At 37.6% G+C, this 18,556-nt stretch overlaps 1 pseudogene; it reads right to left on the bottom strand.

Annotated features, from left to right (window-relative positions):
- Positions 1–687: 687 nt before the first annotated feature.
- Positions 688–3,524, bottom strand: LOC124985552 (mitochondrial inner membrane protease subunit 1-like; annotated as a pseudogene).
- Between the last annotated feature and the right edge of the window lie 15,032 nt (positions 3,525–18,556).

The raw sequence follows: 18,556 nt of genomic DNA, 5'->3' as shown, positions 1-18,556 counted from the left end.
TGATCATTCATTGCCTGCATTTGCTGTCTTATAGCAACTTAACTTTGTGGATCATTTTAATTATGTACATTCTGAACTCCCTGACAGTCTTCTACCATGCTGTCAATGGATTCTATTATATAGCATCTTTGTTTGTTTGGGATGTTTTCTTCCCTTGTTTTTTTTATGCTGTTCATGTATCTTCCCCTCTAGCAGTGTGGTTCTGAGGTATTACAGATTCCCTGCTGCAGGTTTCCAATACCTCACCTTTAAGGGGAAGATCAATATTAGCAGCCCACAATACAAACAATATGCAGCCTTAAACCAAATAGCCCCTATGAAGACATTAACAGTATTGTAATAAACAGAGATGAGGAGTTTATGGCAGCATCTGTGTTGAGGATAATCCATGATGGCAGGCATAGGTGTCCCCCACTTGTTGGTAGATGAGGAGCCAAAGTGCACTGGGCAGTGTACCCAATTTTTATCTATCATAAAATTTAGGTGACTTATTTTGGACTTCTTTTTTTAAATCTAAATAATTTGAACCAATATAACTTTCAGAGTGTGTTGCTTTCCATTCAATTGTTAAAAATAACTAAAACTAAATTTCAGATAACTTATTGGTAAATTCATGGTTTCAATGGCAATAATAAGTTCACTTGAACAGGAGAGGAGACAATAATCAAATCCAAAGAAAAATGCTTGCTAGTCATCAGACAATCTGTGGCCATTAAGGCTGTTATGTAAAAATCAAAATCACTCAGAGGCCAAATCTTAAAAGAAGAATCAGACTGTTATTAGTTCATATGAAAGAGGTCCATAGTAGTTGGAATTTGTAGAATTCTGTAGAATATTCGCTACCAACTAAACATGACCCATTGACACATAACTCATGACTTTTTAAAAATCTGATGGACTGCTTATAAGGATTTTTTTCTCTTTTCATACAAATTTACTCTTACAAATATTGGACTTTGGATCACCTGCTAAGATGATAATTATTATAGGCCCCATTTATGGTTCAGAACATATTATAATACTACGAGTATTTTCAAAATCACAATGGGCTATGCCATCATACTGAATTCTATAAGCAACAAGTCAAAAGGTTTTTCCCAGAATACCATGAAGTATATTTCTGTGTAGACTGCCACCACTGGCCACAAGTCTGTTCCACAATACATTCAATTTTTAGAGTAGTTGCAGAAATTCCAGGAAAAAAAAATCTAAAGCATGTCTGAAAGCATCTATAATGAATCCATTGTTTCAGGATTCCCTTGGTTCCAAAGAACCACAAAAGTTCTTCCTTTTGACATTACTTTTAAATCTTCTTACTGTAGCAACAGTAGCTAATTTTCATCATTTTTAGACTGAGTTGGTTAAAGAGGAGCATGTCATAGTAAGGATACTTTTTTTTTCTGTCAGTACATTTGTCTCTCTTAGCACCCAGCACCTTAGGAAACTATCAAATTTTCTATATCTGAGACTCTACTAGAGTGGGTCAAGAAAGGAGAGGATTCTCTCTGTATAAGTAAATAGGGAACATTGAAGCCCTCAGTAAGAAAAGAATAGAACTAATAGAATCTGGATGTGCCCCTCACACTTCAGAGCTCTGTTACCATTGAGTCTAGTTCTCCAAAACCAAATCCATCACTGCATTAGATGAAGCCTCTGCCTCCTGCCTGCAGCTACTTGACATATTTCATGGGCAGGAAAGACAACCATAATGGGTAAAAATTAGGAGATGATAGAGGGACAAAGGAAGGATATTAGATGGGATTAGAGGGCTGAGTACAGACAAACTCAAATAGAATTAGAAATAAATTGCATCACAAAAGACTGTTACATTTAGTGTCAGTTTCAGTTGTAAAAAACTGTATTTAAATCTTGAATCACTTTTTGTAGGACTGGAATGTGCATTATAATCATACAAAGCATCAATTCTAGGGAAAATGACATATCAGATTCTAAATAGTAATTCACAGGTGAATTATTTAAGGGTTAACCAGTTTATATATTAAAGAGTAATTGTAACTAATTTGAACTAAAAAGTAAGTCTAAGACATTATATGGAGTCTTACTGTGTACCTTTTTAATCCTTTAGGACTAACCTATTAATTGAAATTCTCTAGTAAACTCACCAAGTCAATGTAAGTGATGTGCTAGAGCTGGTTAAACACAACTATAATTAAACATTAAATTATATAAATTTATAATTAATTCTATGTTTTAAAATAATATTCAAAACTCAAAAAAATTTTAAAAAAGAATTGGGAATCTAGAAAAGAGGAATGGAGACTTACAAATTGAACTTGAAATAACTGCCATGACCATGACAGATGACTCTTACACATGAGTTTAAGATGTGATTACATCATCTGTATGATAATCCCAGCTACTCAGGAGATTGAAGCATAAGGATCCTGCTCTTGGGTTCAGTTCACAGTAACACACACACACACACACACACACACACACACACACACAAAGATAAAATTACACTATCCAAATGTATTAATATTTTCAGACTAACATATTCATTGCTAGCATAAAGAGTCTCATTTCTAATAAAAATGACATACCAGGTCAAATTAGTGATGTACACATGTATATTTAAAGATTATCCAAGTTATAACTCAGAATAACTATAGCTATTTGACCCAAAAATAAGTTTAGAATTACATGCTGTGTCTGATTTTATACCATTTTAATCCTTTAGTCCTGGTCCAAATGAACAGACAGAAGTAACCAGTGATAGAGCCACCATTGAAAAGTGAGTTATAAAAGAATAAATTAAGATATCTATCTACACAAATGCACCCATATATTTCTATCAGTATGCATGCATACACAAAAAAGAACATTAAACAATGGCATAGAAATTAAGATTTGTGAGACTGACTCTTAAGAGTATTTATGGTAATACAGTATCTTTTTAAAAAGTTTACAAATGTAATAGGCTACAATGTGATGTTTTGATAAGATATACATTATGTAATGACCAAATCAGGATCATTAGCATATTCATCACCTCAAAAATTTATTGTTTTTTATGGTCAAGCATTCAAAATCCTCTTTTCTAGCTATTTTGAAATACATAAATCATTATTTTTGACTCCAGTCACCCTATTGTGCAGTAGGATACCAGAAATTATTCCTCCTATCTAACTGTAACTGTGTGCCCATTGACCAAACTCCAGCCATCTTCTCATCCCCTTAGCCTCTCCCAGTCTCTGGTAACCATTATACCATTCTCTACATCTGTGAGATCAACTTTTTTAAGATTACCCATATGAATGAGGCAATAAATCATTTGTATTTCTGTACCTGGCTTATTTCACTTAACATAATACTCTCCAAGTTCATCCATATTATTTCAAATGGCAGGATTTCATCTTTTTATGTCCAAATAGTATTCTGTTGTGCATATGTACCATATTTCCCTCCATTCATTCATTAATGGACACTTACATTGATTCCATATCTTGGCTATTGTGAATAGTACTGTAATAACCATGGGAGTACAGATATCTCTTGGACATACTGATTTCATTTTCTTTGGATGTATACCCAATAGTGGAATTGTTTGTTCATATGTTAATTTTATATTTAATGTTTCTAGAAATCTCCATACTGTTTTCCATAATGGTAGTGCTAATTTATATTATATTCATATTTATATTATAATTTATATTCCCACCAACAGTGTACAAGAGTTACCATTTCTCCACATCCTCACCAGCACTTATTATCTTTTGCCTGTTTGATAATGGCCATTTTAGCTGGGCTGAGATGATATCTTATTGCTTTTTTATTCAAAATCCTCTGATGTTGGTGATGTTGAAAATATTTTTCATATTGGTGATTTATGTCTTCTTTTGAGAAATGTCTATTCATGTATTTTACCCAGTTTTTAATTGGATTATTTGGGGGCATTTTCTGTTTTTTTTTTTTTTAATTGTAAACATATGGGATACATGTTGTTTCTCTATTTGTACATAGAGTAAAGACATACCATTTGTGTAATCATAAATTTACATAGAGTAATGTTGGTTGATTCATTCGGTTATTTTTTCCCTTCCTCCCACCCCTACCATCCCTCCCCTCCCTCTATACAGTCCTTCCTTCCCCCATTCTTGCCCCCCTTCCCTAACCCTAACTCTAACCCTAAAACTAACCCCTCCCATGCCCCATTACGTATCATCATCCACTTATCAGCGAGATCATTCTTCCTTTGGTGTTTTGAGATTGGCTTATCTCACTTAGCATGATATTCTCCAATTTCATCCATTTGCCTGCAAATGCCATAATCTTATCATTCTTTATGGCTGAGTAATATTCCATTGTATATATATGCCACAGTTTCTTTATCTATTCATCAACTGAAAGGCATCTAGGTTGGTTCCACAATCTGGCTATGGTGAATTGAGCAGCTATGAACATTGATGTGGCTGTATCTCTGTAGTATGCTGATTGTAAGTCCTTTGGGTATAGGCCAAGGAGTGGGATAGCTGGGTCAAATGGTAGTTCCATTCCAAGTTTTCTAAGGAATCTCCATACTGCTTTCCAGAGTGGCTGCACTAATTTGCAGCCCCACCAGCAATGTATGAGTGTACCTTTCTCCCCACATCCTCGCCAACACCTGTTGTTGCTTGTTTTCTTGATAATCGCCATTCTAATTGGGGTGAGATGGAATCTTAGGGTGGTTTTGATTTGCATTTCTCTTATTACTAGAGATGTTGAACATTTTTCCATATGTTTGTTGTTGCTTGTAGGTCTTCTCCTGTGAAGTGTCTGTTCATTTCCTTAGACCATTTGTCGATTGGGTTATTTGTAGTCTTGGTGTTGAGTTTTTTGAGTTCTTTATAGATTCTGGAGATTAGTGCTCTATCTGAAGTATGATTGGCAAAGATTTTCTCCCTCTCTTAGGCTCTTTCTTCGCATTGCTGATAGTTTTCTTTGCTGAGAGAAAACTTTTTAGTTTGAATCTATCCCAGTTGTTGATTCTTGCTTTTATTTCTTGTGCTATGGGAGTCCTGTTGAGGAAGTCTGGTCCTAAGCCGACACGTTGAAGATCTGGACCTACTTTTTCTTCTATAAAATGCAGGGTCTCTGGTCTGATTCCGAGGTCCTTAATCCATTTTGAGTTTAGTTTCGTGCATGGTGAGAGATATGGGTTTAGTTTCATTCTGTTGCATATAGATTTCCAATTTTCCCAGCACCATTTGTTGAAGAGGCTATCTTTTCTCCATTGCATATTTTTGGCCCCTTTGTCTAGTATGAGAAAATTGTATTTATTTGGGTTTGTGTCCATGACCTCTATTCTGTACCATTGATCTCCCTGTCTATTTTGGTACCAATACCATGCCGTTTTTGTTACTATTGCTTTGTAGTATAGTTGAAGTTCTGGTATTGCAATACCCCCTGCTTCATTTTTCCTGCGAAGGATTGCTTTAGCTATTTTGGGTTTCTTATTCTTCCAGATGAATTTCATGATTGCTTGTTCTATTTCTGAAAGGTACGTCATTGGGATTTTAATTGGAATTGCATTGAATCTGTATAAGCACTTTTGGTAGTATGGGCCATTTTGACAATATTAATTCTGCCTATCCAGGAACATGGGAGATCTTTCCATCTTCTAAGGTGTTCTTTAATTTCTTTCTTTAGTGTTCTGTAGTTCTCATTGTAGAGGTCTTTCACCTCTTTTGTGAGATTGATTCCCAAGTATTTTATTTTTTTCGATGCTATTGTGAATGGGGTAGTTTTCCTAACTTGTCTTTCTGAAGATTCATCACTTATGTATAAAAATGCATTAGATTTATGAGTATTGATCTTATATCTCGCTACTTTACTAAATTCACTTATGAGTTCTAAGAGTTTTCTGGTGGAATTTCCTGGTTCCTCTAAGTATATAATCATATCATCAGCAAATAGGGATAGTTTGAGTTCTTCTTTTCCTATTCGTATCCCTTTAATTTCTTTGGTCTGTCTAATTGCTCTGGCTAGAGTTTCAAGGACGATATTGAATAGGAGTGGTGAGAGAGGGCATACCTGCCTTGTTACAGATTTTAGGGGGAATGCTTTCAGTTTTTCACCATTTAGAATGATATCAGCCATGGGCTTTGCGTAGATGGCCTTTACAATGTTAAGGAACGTTCCCACTATCCCTATTTTTTCTAGTGTTTTGAGCATGAAGGGGTGCTGTATTTATCAAATGCTTTCTCTGCATCTATTGAAATAATCATGTGATTCTTGACTTTAAGTCTGTTGATATGGTTAATGACATTTATTGATTTCCTGATGTTGAACCAACCTTGCATCCCTGGGATGAAACCCACTTGATCATGGTGCACTATCTTTTTAATATGTTTTTGTATGCGATTTGCTAAAATTTTGTTAAGAATTTTTGAGTCGATGTTCATTAAGGATATTGGTCTGAAATTTTCTTTCCTCGATGTGTCTCTGTCTGGTTTAGGTATCAGGGTGATATTGGCTTCATAGAATGAGTTTGGGAGAGTTCCCTCCTCTTCTATCTCATGGAATACTTTGAAAAGTATTGGAATGAGCTCTTCTTTAAAGGTTTTGTAGAACTCGGCTGAGAACCCATAAGGTCCTGGACTTTTCTTTGTTGGTAGGCTTTTGATGACTTCTTCTATTTCATTACTTGAAACTGGTCTATTTAAATTGTGTATGTCCTCCTCGTTTAGTTTAGGCAATTCACATGTCTCTAGAAACCTGTTGATATCTTCGAAATTTTCTATTTTGTTGGAGTATAGATTTTCAAAATACCTTCTAATTATGTTTTGTATTTCAGTCGTGTGTGTTGTGATATTTCCTTGTTCATTCTGAATTTTGGTGATTTGGGTTTTCTCTCGTCTTCTCTTTGTTAGTGTGGCTAAAGGTTTATCAATTTTGTTTATTTTTTCAAAGAACCAACTATTTATTTTGTCAATTTTTTGTATTGTTTCTTTTGTTTCAATTTCATTGATTTCAGCTCTGGGTTTAACTATTTCCTGTCTTCTACTACTGTTGGTGTTGGTCTGTTCTTCTTTTTCTAGGGTTTTGAGCTGTAGTGTTAGGTTATGTATTTGTTGAGTTTTACTTCTTTTATTGAATGCACTCCATGAAATAAATTTTCCTCTAAGTACTGCTTTCATAGTGTCCCAGAGATTTTGATATGATGTTTCTTTGTTCTCATTTACCTCTAAGAATTTTTAAATTTCCTTCCTAATATCTTCTGTTATCCATTCATCATATAATAGCATATTGTTTAATCTCCAGGTGTTGGAGTAGTTTCTGTTTTTTACTCTTTCATTTATTTCTAACTTCAATCCATTATGATCTGATAGAATACAAGGTAGTGTCTCTATCTTCTTGTATTTGCTATTGTGGCATAATATATGGTCTATTTTAGAGAAGGATCCATGTGCTGCTGAGAAGAAAGTGTATTCGCTCTTGGTTGGATGGTATATTCTATAAATGTCTGTTAAGTCTAAATTATTGATTGTGTTATTGAGATCTATGGTTTCTTTGTTCAATTTTTGTTTGGAAGATCTGTCCAGTGGTGAGAGAGGCATGTTAAAATCACCTAGTATTATTGTATTATGGTCTATTTGGTTTCTGAGATTGAGAAGGATTTGTTTGACATACATGGGTGAGCCACTGTATGGGGCATAGATATTTATGATTGTTATGTCTTGCTGATTTATGCTTCCCTTAAGCAGTATGAAATGTCCTTCTTTATCCCTTCTGACTAACTTTGGCTTGAAGTTCACATTATCTGAAATGAGGATGGATACCCCAGCTTTTTTGCTGTGTCCATGTGCATGGTGTGTTTTTTCCCATCCTTTCACCTTTAGTCTATGGGTATCTCTTTCTATGAGATGAGTCTCTTGCAGGCAACATATTGTTGGATCTTTCTTTTTTATCCAATCTGCCAGTCTATGTCTTTTGATTGATGAATTCAGGCCATTAATATTCAGGGTTATTATTGAGATATGATTTGTATTCCTGGTCATTTGACTCATTTTATTCATTTATTTGTTTATTTTTGACACGACTTGGTTCCTCTTTATTTGAGAGTTCCTTTAGGATAGCTCCTCCCTTTGCTGATTTGCTTCTTTGTTTTTCATCTCTTCCTCATGGAATATTTTGCTGAGAATGTTCTGTAATGCTGGCTTTCTTTTTGTAAATTCTTTTAGCTTTTGTTTATCATGGAAGGATTTTATTTCATCGTCAAATCTGAAGGTAAGTTTTGCTGGGTATAAGATTCTTGGTTGGCATCCATTTTCTTTTAGGGCTTGAAAAATGTTATTCCAGGCCCTTCTAGCTTTTAAGGTCTGGATTGAAAAATCTACTGATATCCGTATTGGTTTCCCCCTGAATATAATTTGGTTCTTTTCTCTCACAGCCTTTAAAATTCTGTCTTTATTTTGTATGTTATGTATTTTCATTATAATGTGCCTTGGTGTGGGTCTGTTGTAATTTTGTGTATTTGGAGTCCTATAAGCCTCTTGAACTTGATTTTCCATTTCATTCTTCAGATTTGGGAAATTTTCTGATATTATTTCATTGAATAGATTGTTCATTCCTTTGGTTTGTTTCTCTAAGCCTTCCTCAATCCCAATAATTCTCAAATTTGGCCTTTTCATGATATCCCATAGTTCTTGGAGATTTTGTTCATGATTTCTTACCATCTTCTCTGTTTGTTCAACTTTGTTTTCAAGGTTAAATATTTTGTCTTCAATATCTGAGGTTCTGTCTTCCAGGTGTTCTATCTTATTGGTTGTGCTTTCTATGGAGTTCTTAATTTGGTTTATTGTTTCCTTCATTTCAAGGATTTCTGTTTGTTTTTTTTTCAATATCTCTAACTCTTTATTGAAATGGTCTTTTGCTTCCTGTATTTGCTCTTTTAACTGTCGATTGGTGCGTTCATTCAGTGCCTGCATTTGCTCTTTCATTTCATCATTTGCTTCCCTTATCATGTTAATTATGTACATTCTGAACTCCCTTTCTGACATTTCTTCTGCCATGCTGTCATTGGATTTTATTGATGTAACATCCAGATTTGTTTGAGGCATTTTCTTCCCTTGTTTTCTCATATTGTTCAGGTATCAGTGGACTGCTGAGATGTTGCAGATTTCCTCTATTGACTTATAATGTCCCTGAAGATTGCTAGTGTATCCCCTCTTATCCTTCAGTAGCCTGAAGTCTTAGAGGAAGTTGATATTGCGGTGCTCCCCAAGGAAGCTGCCTCTCTAGGGGTGGTGGTCTTCAGGTGGGGTATATTCCTTGCTAGTGGGCAGAGGTGCCTCCACTTGTTGACCAATGGTCATCCAACAGGGAACTAGGCTGTGGGCTGAGGCAAGGCCTGTTTGTGCCTGTGTCTCTGGTTTTACCGTCCTTGTGGGAAAACCTCACCCGGCAGGGAAGACTCACCTGGTGGGGAGGTCTCGCTGGTCAGTTCCCCTCCTAGAGGTTCCCCTCAGTCCAGTATTACCACCTGGGCAGGGCAGCCTTCCCAGGCAACGTTCCCAGGGGCCCGGACCTACCTCCTGGTCCTGGGAGCCTCACCCTTCGCAGACGAGTCTCCTTAGGTGCCCCTCCTCAGAGAAGCTGCCCGCAGTCCTGGAACCTTCGCTCCGCCCCTCAGCTTGTCTCTGTGTAGCTCTTTCACCAAAAGGCGCCTAGGTCCCCGGACCGTGATTTGCACCTAATCGCCTGACTATGCGACCCCTCTTCTGAGCAGCCACCTGGAGCCTCGTACATATGCTCCGAGCCCCAGTGACCCGCCGCTCGCCTCTTCCTCTAGGCAGCCACCCAGTGTTCGTGTGGGCTCTTGGAGACCAAGCAACTCACTGCGCACCTCTACCTCCTCAGGATGTGCCCCCCCTCCCCGTTGTTCAGGAGGTTGCTGAGTCCAAACAGCTCGCCGCCCAGCTCTTCCTCTGGCAGCTGCCGGAGCCCCGGCGGGTTGCTCCGAAACCAAGCGTTGTGCTGCGCGGCCTCCTCTGCAAAGTTCCCCGCTGTCCATGTTCACTGCTCCAGCGGGGAGAAGGGTATCTTGCCGCCTGGGCAGGGCAGCCTTCCCAGGCAACGTTCCCAGGGGCCCGGACCTACCTCCTGGGCTTGGGAGCCTCACCCTTCGCAGACGAGTCTCCTTAGGCTGCCTCTCCTCAGAGAATCTGCCCACAGTCCTGGAACCTTCACTCCGCCCCTCAGCTTGTCTCTGCAGCTCTTCCACCGAAAAGTCGCATAGGACCTGGGACCCTGTTCTGCACCTAATCACCTGCCTATGCAGGCTGTCCTCTGGGCAGCCGCCGAAGCCCGGCGGTTTACTCTGAAACCAAGCGCTGTGCTGAGCAGCTTCCTCTATAAAGTTCCCAGTGGTCCATGTTTACCACTCCAGCGGGGGGAGGGGTGTCTCGCCGGGCAACTCTACTTCACAAAATTCCCTGCATTCTGGGGCTACCGCCCCATCCGGGACGCCTCCCCAACGGGAGAGACTCACCCGGTGGCTTTGAGTTGGTCCCAAGTCACTCACTATCTCCTCTTTTGAATCCTGAGTCCTGGAGCAACATGAAATGCAGCTGCCCTCTAGTCCGCCATCTTGAAACCATTTCCTGGTGCTCAAAAACTAGGCCTGCTCCCTGGGGATCTTCAGCACCACCACAGCAGAGCAACCGGGGACTACAGAAAGTGAAAGTGAATCCTAGTGCGGAATGGCAGCAATCGAGTTTTTTTTTATATATTCAAGATTTTAATCCATTATCAGATATTTAGTTTGCAAATATCTTCTTCCACTCTTTAGGGTTGTGTCTTGGCTGTTATTGTTTGTTTCGTTAACTGTGTAGAAGATTTTTAGTTTAATCTGTCTAATTTTGCTTTTGTTGCCTATGCTTTTGGGAGTTTTATCAAAGAGATCCTTACCTTAAAAAAGATTCTCAGAGAAAAGAATGGAACTAACACAACTAGAAGTGTTCTTCATCCTAGAGACTTCTGCTACCATGTGAAGCTGGTGCCACAAATTCAAACCCACCCTGGATGGAGTCTCAGCCTCAAACTGAGTTTTTTCTTGACTGTAGCTAGCTATCTGTTACTATAATAAAATACTTGAAGTAATCAACTTAAAAGAGCAGAGGTTTGGGCTGGGGAGATAGCTCAGCTGGTAGAATGCTTACCTCACAAACACAAGGCCCTGAGTTCGATCCCCAATACTGAAAAAAAAAAAAAAAAGTACAGAGATTTATTTCAACTCATAGTTTTGGAGGTTTCAGTCCATGGTTGGTTCCATTGCTTTTGGGTGTGTGCTAGAGCAAGCTGCTTACCTCATGGCAAGCAGGAAGCAAAGAGAGAGAGAGAGAGAGGAAGAGACTGGATTTCTACAATAATTTTCAAAAACATGCCTTTAGGCTGCCCGATCTCTGAATGTGGCTGCCTCCATCCTGGGACACCACTACCACCACCATCACCATCTTGAGATGCCGAAGACTCTATGTTAGGACATTAGCCAAGACCTGGAGACATATCCAGTGTCAGGGTGCCTGCAGGTTTATTGCTGCTGCCACCATCTCAGGACATGGCCACCGCCATCTGGAAACACCTGGAAGTCCATTATTAAGGTATCTGTAGGTTTGGTTGCACTGAGTTCTTCCTGCTGGTTGTGCCAGCAGCCACTATCTTGCTACAGTGGCAGGAGAAAGCCGGGCTCTCTCCAGCTCTGCAAGTCCTGAAGTGCAGGGGGCCAGATGGAACTAGCAACAGTGGGTCAGAAGGTAGGATGAGGATGTGAGGGCATCTTGTTCTTGGTTCACCCAGTTCAGCATTTACCACGTTCCTGGGCCTCGGGCCAGCTCTATGGAACCACACTAGATGCCCTTCAACAAATGAATGAATAAAGAAAATGAGGTATATATACACAGTGGAATATTTCTCATCCTGAAAGAAGAATGAAATTATGGCATTTGTAGGTAAATGGGTGGAGCTGGAGAATATGCTAAGTGAAATAAGCTGATTCCAAAAAACCAAAGGTCAATTTTTTTTTCTGATATGTGGATGCTAATTCACAATAAGAGGGGGATTGGTAGGGAAAAATAGAGGTACTTTGGATTAGGTAGAGGGGAGTGAAGGGAGGGGAGGGTATATGTGGGTAGGAAGGACAGTAGAATGAATTGGACATACCTTATGTACATATATGATTATATGATTGGTGAGATTCTACATCATGTACAACCAGAAGAATGAGAAGTTATACTCCATTTATATATGATGTATCAAAATGCATTCTTGTCATGTATACCTAATTAGAACAAATTTTAAAAATCTTGGAAAAAAAACATGGCTTCAATGATTTTAAATCTCCCACTAGAACACACCTCTTAAAATTTTCAACACCTTCCAATAGCACCAGCTTGAAACCAAACCTTTAACACATGGGTCTTTGGAGGACCTTCCAGATCCAAACTACAGTGCCCTCGGTGAGACCAGAGAAGATATTTGTGATGGTGAAAATAAGAAGTTAATGGACAGACCTGAGAATCAGGAAATTAGATTAAGTAAAAGGAATTTGAACCTAAAGACAATTTAATTCAAAACAAATTAAATCTCAAATACCCTTACATTGTGGTTAGGTTCAACATTAAAGAAATAATCCATCCCTATGACAAGGAGACTGAGGCAGGAGGATTGTGAGTTTGAGACCAGACTCAGAAAACTTGCAGGACCTTTTCTCCAAATACCAAATAAAAAAGGGAGTGAGGGTGGTGTACCTCAGAGATAAAAAGCCTTTGGTTTTAATCCCCAGTACTAAAATGAAAAAGGAGAAGCAAAAGAAGAAGAAAGCTTTTTTAAATATGAAGCATAGTTTTAATAACTTCTTCAGAAAATCTATTCAAGAAATTTACCCAAACCTTTTTTATTAAACCAATTTTTAATCTCTCTTTTCACATTTCATAATATAACTTGAATGGTCACATGATGCATTATTAGGTAATGATTCCCTTTGGCGACTGAGCATTAAAGTAATCAAACAATCAGTTCAGGAAGGCTATTGCTGTTTTGGAGACTATTTCAGCAGTCCTATGGATATTACAAATCTTAGTTGTTCTTTAAAGTTATGTAAAGAAGGCTTTTAATAATTTAAAATTTTTAAGGTCTAAGATATTCATTACAAAAATAAAGTTTCTGTGGAGAACAGATATACAAATTCCCAAATAACCGCTTACCTCAATGTGGATCGAGGGTAAATCAGATGGTAAGTTGTAAAGATATTATAGCTAATTTTAACCAGAAACTGAAGTCTAGATAGGTGGTATTTGATTATATGTATTTTCAACCCTGTAGCACTTCCCAGTATGAATTCATATCAGTACCTTGTGACCTACCAGTGAAATGTACACACACCCACATTCATATATCATCAAAGATATTTATAGAATTGTAGTTTGAGAGATGGAAACACATACAATTTTGCATAAGCATATTCACACATGTGTGTATTGGTCATGGACCCACATATACATATAGAAAAAGTAGAGATTGAGATTTGGCAAGTTCATAGTCCAGAGCATCCATGGCAACACAGAGTATTTTTGACAGTGTCCCTAAATCTTGTTACTATAACATTTGTACAAGATTTTCCACCTTTGTTAGATTGCATTAGATAAGAAGAAATAGGTTATACTGGACAATTCTTCCTATTAATGTGTCATCCTTCCTTAGTGGCAGGAAAACGCTTATGAAATTCAAATTTCCTTGTATGAGACTCCACTAGATTGGGTGAAGGGAGGAGAGAATCGTATTGGAGGAAGAGGGAGCTAACAGTGGATTCACTAGCACAAAGGCTGCAACAGAGCCCTGGAATTGCTGGTGACCCTCCAGAACTCTGCCCCTTATGAGGTGGAGGTCCCAAACCCACACCTACCAGAGCACCTGCCCCACTCCCACAGTTTCTCATCTCTGGGTGAAAGCAGAGATGGCACCTGTGGTAGTGAAAGTAAGGGATGTTATGGTGGTGAGAAGTAAGGAATGTTTGGTGATATTTAAGAATCAGGAAATTACATAGACTAAAAGGCATTTTGTACTGAGAAACTGCAGTTGAATTGGAAATCAATCAAACCACAAAATGTTGACACTATCCTTTTTTTCAGCTGGGAGTAACTGAACAGAAATCTTTAGTATTTAAACTTTTTCACAGGCCAAGATACTCATTAAAAAGAAGTAAAGATTCATTTCTATGAAGCAAATACATATAGGTTTTCAAGTACCTGAATTATATATGAAGTTTTTAAAGATTAATCATTTTACAAGTCAAAGAGTAATTATAACCAACTGGAACTAAAAAAATCACATGATATCTTATAAGGTATCTTTTAAACCGTTAGCCAGATTTCACCTGAAATAAAAAGTGGATGACCTTGGGTGGATTCACCATGCAATATAAGATAAAAATGAATAAATACTTATGTGTATATATATATACTTACATGCGCATATATTCACACATACAAGCACACACCATATAGAAAAATTGAGATATGGGAAATTCATTGCCAGGAGGATTCATGGGAACAGAGTTTCCTTGATGCTATTTCTAATGGCCTCTCATGGTGAACATCTGTATGGAATAGTCTTTTGTCCTTTGACTTAAGGTAGACAAAGTCATAGAAAGAGGGTTCTTACTCCTAGAGTTTATGACCCTCAGTTATTACGTATGAGACTATCATAGAGATGTCCAAGGGAGGAATGACAGGAGAAATTGAAATCTACATTGAAACAAGTTTGTGAGAGACTGGAGTGAAACTGGGAAAGCAGATGTTGATTCATTTTTATAGTTACTCTGTGCCTTCATGTTTTGCGTGTGAACATATTTTTTACCAGATGATTTGCCTGTGTGATGTTGCAGCTCACTTTTTGAATAATTTTTAAGTGTTAAATAAATTAGAATGAGTGTTCATTATCAGTGGTGTCCATCTTTTAATAATTTGCTTTATGGCAAGTAAAAAGCTGCAAACTTTTAATTCTGCTCCTTGTGACATAGTTGTAAAACACATGAGGAGGTCTATATCTTAGAAAAGTTAACATTGCATGCCATGAAACTGTTTGGCACTTTGATACCCATGTTCTATTTTTCAGATAATATTTGTAAATAAATAAAACACATAGGATTGCTAATAAACCAGTTATTTTGAAAGAAAGTTATCAAAATACTTAAGAAAATTTGTGATATGCTTATTACAATGTATTACATTAAATAGATCCTAGCAGCAAGTATAATTTCTGTATTATGAAAATGCCGAATGATGTCTGCATTATCTTAAGAACCTCAGAAATTATGTGAAGTGAAAAGAAATGTGATTGGTGAACCAACAACAACAAAGAAAACATAAAAATTGCACCACCAAATTGTTATATATTGAGTCAGTTTCAATAGTGAAAAACTACTAAAATCTTGAGTCATTAAATTTTTTGTTAATTTTGTATTTATTCTTTTTAGTTATACATGATAGTAGAATTTATTTTGACATATCATACATACATGGAGTATAAATTCCCATTTTTATGGATGTATATGATGTGGAGTTAGGTCATGTATTCATAAAAGCACATAGGAAAGTTATGTCTGATTCATTCTATGTCTTTCCCATTCCTACCCCACCACGTTCCCCAACCCTACCTCTGATCTGGAAACTCTCCACTCCTCCCTCTCCCCACCCCCATTGTGAGTCACCATTCACATATCAGAGAGAACATTGAGCCTTTGGTTTTATAGAATTGGCCTATTTCACTTAACTTGGTAGTCTCCAGTTCCATCCATTTACCAGCAAATGCCATAATTCCATTCTTTTTTATGCTAATATTCCATTGTATATACTTATGTACCACATTTTCTTTATCCATCCATCTGTTGAAGGCCACCTAGTTTGGTTCCATGGCTTAGCTATTGTGAATTGAACTCCTGTAAACACTGATGTGACGATGTCACTGTAGTATGTTGATTTTAAGTCCTTTGGGTATATACAAAGGAGTGGGATGACTGGGTCAAATTGTAATTTCATTCCATGTTTTCTGAGGAATCTTCATCCTGCTTTCCAGATTGGTTACACCACTGTGCAGTCCCACCAGCAATGTATTAATGAACTTTTTCCCCACATCCTCACCAACATTTATTGTTACTTGTATTTTTTATAATTGCCATTCTGATTGCAGTGAGATGAAACCTCAGTGTAGTTTAATTTGCATTTCTCTAATTGCTAGAGATGTTGAACTTTTTTTTTGGTATATTTGTGCATCATGACATTTTTGATAAGACAAAAATATATGTTGTAGCCATACCTAGTGTCATTTCCAGGGAAAATATTATATTTGATTCTGGTTAACAGATTTACATGTGAAGTGTTTTAGTGTCAACCAGATTTTAGGGAGAAGGGTAATGACAACTAATTTGAACTGAAATAGTTAGTCTAGGAAGTCATGTGCTGCCTTACTATGTATCATTTTAATCCCATAGGCCTATAGCATCTAACATAAATTGCTAAGTGGACTCATCAGCTATCCCAGGCTGTAAATAAATTAACACATGTGAATGTGTGTAAACATAAACTCAGACATTTATACATGCAAACACACACACACACACATACACACACACACACACACACTGAAAACCTAGGATGTTCATTGTCAAGAGCATCCATGGGAATGTAGGTTTACTTTCATCTCTTATGTCTTCTCAGAGTAAGCTTCTATATATAATATACTATGACTTTTGGATAAAGGTGACAAAAGAAGGAACAAGTCACAGAGGGAGAGTTTCTGTTTCTTCTGCTATTGGTCCCCCTTAGCTACTGCAAATTGACACTCTGTTAGAATGGGCTAAGGGAGGAGAGAAACCTGTCTGGAAAAAGGAGTCAAGCAGATAAACTGTCAGAAAACAACAAAGCAAAAAGCACTGAGGTGTTCCTTACCCTCCAGAGCTCTGCCACCATGGAAGGATGGTACCCCAAACCCTAATCTTCCATCACATTAGATGGAGACCCTGCCTCAGGTCTGTTGCTGCTTGACACTGAATGAGGATAGAGAAAGACAGCCATGATGGTAAAAATAGGGAGTCAAGGGAGAAACCTAAGAATCAGCAACAGAGATGGGGTTTTGTTTCTAGAAACTGAAGTTAAATGTGGGATAAATTACTCCCAAAATGCTTTCCCATTGTTGTTAAGATCAACAGTAAAGAAATACTCTGTCCCAGTGACTCAGGAGGCTGAGGCAGGAAGATTGTGAGTTTGAGGCCAGACTCACAAAATTTGCAGGACCCTGTCTCAAAATACAAAATATAAAAGGGCTAGGGATGTGGGGGTACCTCAGTGGTACAAAACCTCTGGGTTCAATCCCAAGTACTAAAACAAAAAGAAAGAGAAGGAAAAGGAGAAAAAGAACACCATGAAGAAGAACTAATCAGAAGTCTTGAATCATTAACATTTTTCAAGGGCTAAGATATTCATCACAAACATATGAAGTTTCTATGGAAAACAAATATATCTTCTCAACTGCTTTAGATGTGAATGAAGGGTAAATCAGATTATAAGTTGTAAACAAATTATAGCTAATTTTAACAGGAAAGTGAAGTCTATGTAATCAAATGGTGATTGATTTAATGTATTTTCAATCCTGTAGCGCTTCCCAGTATAAATTCATATCAGTATCTTGTGAGCTATACCAGTGAAATGTACACGTACACACGTAATTAAAGATATTTACATAGTTTTAGTTAGATGGAAACATATACTATTTACATATGTATTTTCCCACATGCTTGTATTGGTCATGCACCCACTAAAACATATAGAAAAAAGTAGAGATTGAGATTTAGGAGGTCTGTAGTCAGGAGCATTCATGGCAACACAGAGTATTTTTAACAGTGTCGCCGAATCTTGTCACTATAACATCTTTCTAGATTGCATCAGATAAAAGAGAAATAGGTCATACTGGTGGATTCTTCCTATTAATGTGTCATCCTTCATTAATAGCAGGAAAACACTGATGAAATTCAAATTTCCTGTGTATGAGACTTCACTAGATTGGGTGAAGGGAGGAGATAATCAGTTTTGGAGCAAGGAGCTTGAAGTGGATTCATCAGCATAAAGGCTGGAGCTAAGAGCCCTGGATTTGCTCCTGACACTCCAGAGCTCTGTCACCTTGTGAGGTGGATGTCCCAAACCCACACCCACCAGAGCACCTGACTCATGCCTACAGGTTCTCATCTCTGGGTAACAGTAGAGATGGCACCTATGGTGGTAAAAGTAAGGAATGGTTTTGGGGATCTGAGAATCAGGAAATCACATGAACTAAAAGGCATTGCACTGAGAAACTGCAGTTGAACTGGAAATTTATCAAACCACAAAATGCTGTCCTTAGCTTCAATTGAGAATAACTGAACAGAAATTTCTAGTAGTTAATTTTTTCACAGGACAAGATACTCCAGAAAAGAAATAAAGATTCCTTTCTCTGAAGAAAAGGCATCCAGAATTCCAAGTAACAGGTTTAAATGTGAGTTAAGGGTCAACCAGTTTGTCAGTTA

The sequence above is a fragment of the Sciurus carolinensis genome, chromosome 5 (assembly GCF_902686445.1).
Source record: "Sciurus carolinensis chromosome 5, mSciCar1.2, whole genome shotgun sequence".
NCBI lineage: Eukaryota > Metazoa > Chordata > Mammalia > Rodentia > Sciuridae > Sciurus > Sciurus carolinensis.
Note: the sequence above shows the minus strand (reverse complement) of the source record. Positions and strands in the feature narration are given on the sequence as shown.